This window comes from Triticum dicoccoides, chromosome 4A (assembly GCF_002162155.2).
Source record: "Triticum dicoccoides isolate Atlit2015 ecotype Zavitan chromosome 4A, WEW_v2.0, whole genome shotgun sequence".
Taxonomy (NCBI): domain Eukaryota; kingdom Viridiplantae; phylum Streptophyta; class Magnoliopsida; order Poales; family Poaceae; genus Triticum; species Triticum dicoccoides.
Genome location: NC_041386.1, coordinates 343,295,776 through 343,299,385, shown reverse-complemented (window position 1 = coordinate 343,299,385; position 3,610 = coordinate 343,295,776). Strand labels below are relative to the sequence as shown.

The following is a 3,610-nucleotide window of genomic DNA, read 5'->3' as shown; positions in this document are numbered from 1 at the left end:
GGTGACATTGGGGTAATCTATGCATAGGGGTTGATGCATGTTTTCGTCCTTGTTTCTCCGGAAGAAATCTTGGGGCACTCTTTGAGGTTCTTTGTGTTGGATTGAGTATTATGAATCTAAATTTGTTTTGGTGTTATTTTAGTACGAACTCTGGATAGATCGATCGAAAAGAATAACTTGTGTTATTTTAGTATGAACTCTTGATAGATCGATTGCAAAGAATAACTTGGTGTTATTTTAGTACGAACTCTTTGGATAGATCGATCGGAAAGAATAGCTACAAAAAATTTCTTCTTATGTTTTCCGCTAGATAGGAACTTCGGAGTGATTCTTCATCGCACGTTGAGGGATGGTTATATGATCCAATTATATTAGCATTATTGATAGATTGCACTAGCGAAAGTACGGACCCTAGGCCTCATTTTCAAGCATCGCAATATCGTTTGTGCTCCATTTTATCAATTGCTACCTTGCTGTTTTTTATTGTTCCTATTACAAAAATCAATATCTACTATTATTACTACACTTGTATCACCATCTCTTTGACAAATTAGTGCACCTATATAAATTACCATTGTATTTGGTGTGTTGGGGACACAAGAGATTCTTTTTTATTTGGTTGCAGGGTCATTTGAGAGAGATCATCTTCATCCTACAATTCCCACGGATTGATAAACCTTAGGTCATCCACTTGAGGGAAAATTGCTATTGTCCTACAAAACTCTATGCTTGGAGGCCCAACACGAGTCTACAAGAATAAAGTTGCGTAGTAGACATCATATATATGGAATGAAAAAGGCGGACCAAGATAGAAAACCCTATGACAAATACAAATCCAACATCAGGAGTTTCAGTTTTTATTCTACAAATAAACACAACAATCTATATCAATCAGTAGCCCTCCCATGGGAAGGATAGAAGACAACAAGGTTATTCAGCATCCCTTTTCATAGATGCCAGCACCAGCAGAGTTGTTGTGTGCGTTTGGGCCTTTCAACAAGACTAGCCTTCCTCTGTTCGTAGATCAACTTCTTAGATTACCTAAATCGAGAAGACAAGTTTACAATGCAGCTCATAAACAAGGTCGATAAAAACATAGTAGTCAAGAGTAAAGAGACTGAAGGCAGTATGAAGAGCTAGTTGTACATACCTCTTGTAACACCAACTGATCTATTGATTCATGTTTCCTTGCTTCTCCTTCTTTTCAAATCTCCCGACGCTTTATCCCCCGCCCCAACTGGACTTCTTTGATGCTTCTGATTCTACGGATCCTTTCAGTTTCTCTAGAGCTTAAATTTTAACAGGACATCAAGGAAAAAAGCAACAGAAACAATATTAGAATGAATAAAAAAATTCAAAGGATGGCACACCAACATAATCTGATTAAAATAGGACTATTAACTCACCGATCTCAAAAGGTGGGCGAACCCTTTCTATTGATTCCCCGGACAGGGAGTGTAGGATGCAACGAGAAGCCTAGAACCATCTGCCTTCTTCAACAACTTGTTAAAAAAATTAACCTACAAAAGATTTAACCGAGCAACTCAAATAACAAGATATGTATCACACTGATATTAATTTATACATCTGGTAGTAAAACATTTAACTCCAAAACAAATATCAAGGTGATTCATCGTTGATGAATTTGTAAGCCCGAACGCAAATTAGGAAGTCCCAACAGTGGCAGTTTTGTACACCAAATTATATATCATCAGAATACTCAATTTGTTTGTTCCCCAGCAATCCAATTAGCCAGCAATACATGGACAAGATCAGTTGTTGTTTTGCATGTTCTTTACTCATATAGTCGTGCAATGTACATTATCATGGTGTATTAATCAATCAACCAAAGGAAGCACAATTCTAAAAATTAATGTTTCTATACTTTGTTCTATAGTTCTATTATATATGATGTTGGTGGTCAAATTCAATTACTCTCTCGCTGACTGAAACTTAACCTCCCTAAAGCATGAACCAGACCTGCTCTTAGGTGCAAGCTTTGTTGATCGAGCAAGTGCATGTATACTCTTTTTATGATTTTCCTTCCGATGTAATTGAGTTTTTACTACCTCATAACGGATACACACAAGGAGGCAACCTCATTCAGCAGTGTATCAGTACCTTACTCTCACAGAAAGCACATACTCCCTCCGTCCCAAAATAAGTGTCGCGGACGTAGTAAAACTTTGTACTACTAACTCTGCAACACTTATTTTGGGATGTAGGGAGTACATCATGCTGCATAATGTAACGAGAGCCGATGAAGCTTACATCGAGGTACATGCATGAGTATAGAGACGGTTCATGAAGAGTTAGATGAACCAAATGGAGCACAGAACACCAGCTGCAGAACACAAGAATAAAATTTATATCTATTGTTATGCAATAGTAATAAATCATGTTTGGCCAGACTCCAAACAAAGCCTCACTAAATTCTTAAGTCATTTAGTAACATGTGATGCAAAATAAAATGGAGCCTCATCAAAAGAAACTCATTTCATCCAACCAAAACAACTGTTATTTGCAATTAATGATAGATCTTCAAATGGTGACCTCTTATTAAATATCCAATGCTAGTTCATAAATTTATAGAGGTGTAGTCATGTAGGCCAAAAATAATATCAACATAGAATCTCATGCTTCATCCAATGGAACATAGATAATCTACCTAGATCCAAGTATGGAAGGAAGAAATACAATATTATCACCTATTTCTTTACATTGCATGCCACAACAAGTAAAAGCACAATCCTATTTCTTTACATTCGCCCTTTCCTTTAATACTTGAAGCTAAAAATGAAATCACATGAATGATTTGGTAAAGAACTACGATTATCCTTGAAAAATGCGCAGGTACATATGCCAGAACAACACTTACTATTTTCTATTACCATATCCTTCATTAAGGAAAAAAATCCATACATAAGCTTGACCTAACCAAATGACTAACAAACATGTAGCCATGGGTTTTGTTCTTTCTTGACATGCTTCTTCTTGGTTTGTGCTCTTGTGTATATGTGTATGATTGTGCATTTAAATGTATGTCCTTGAAGTGTAATCAACGGTGGCCGGTGCCTGGTTTCTTAGCAAATTACGATTATGTCAAAAGAATTTGGTGGTTTGGGTATTGGAGACCTAATAGCACACAATAGGGCTCTAATTTGCAAATTAGGAACAATGCTGCTTCAAGGGAGTGATCTAACTTGCTATAACTGGTTCAAGGACGCATACGCTAGTATTTTCAATCCTGGTAGGCACCGGCTGGACACAACTATGTGGCAAAATTTGAAGTCAATAATACGTGTAGTCATGAACGCTACAAGGTGCAGACTGGGAAGTGGATAAAATATTTCCTTCTGGATGGACGCTTGGTGCATGGAGCAAAGATTAATGGATATATTTTCAGTTTTGTTCACCTTCACCATGGATAAGTGCTGCTCTATTCAATCCCGGTTTTCAGATAACTCATGGCTATTAAGCTACGACTGGTTCTATCCACAATGGTTGCTCATCAATTGGCTTAGCTGTTGGTAACCCTAAAGACCCTAAGCCCCAGTATAGAGATGGACACAAGAATAGGCAGGATTTTTGGTACTACTACCAATGTCCG

At 37.3% G+C, this 3,610-nt stretch overlaps 1 long non-coding RNA gene across 1 annotated transcript; it reads right to left on the bottom strand.

Annotated features, from left to right (window-relative positions):
• Nucleotides 1-702: 702 nt before the first annotated feature.
• On the bottom strand, nt 703-2,930 carry LOC119285895. The gene is made up of 4 exons (XR_005139959.1): nt 2,272-2,930; nt 1,407-1,520; nt 1,151-1,289; nt 703-1,041 (listed from the first exon to the last, which is right to left on the bottom strand). It is a non-coding gene; the product is annotated as an uncharacterized LOC119285895 (long non-coding RNA).
• Nucleotides 2,931-3,610: the final 680 nt, after the last annotated feature.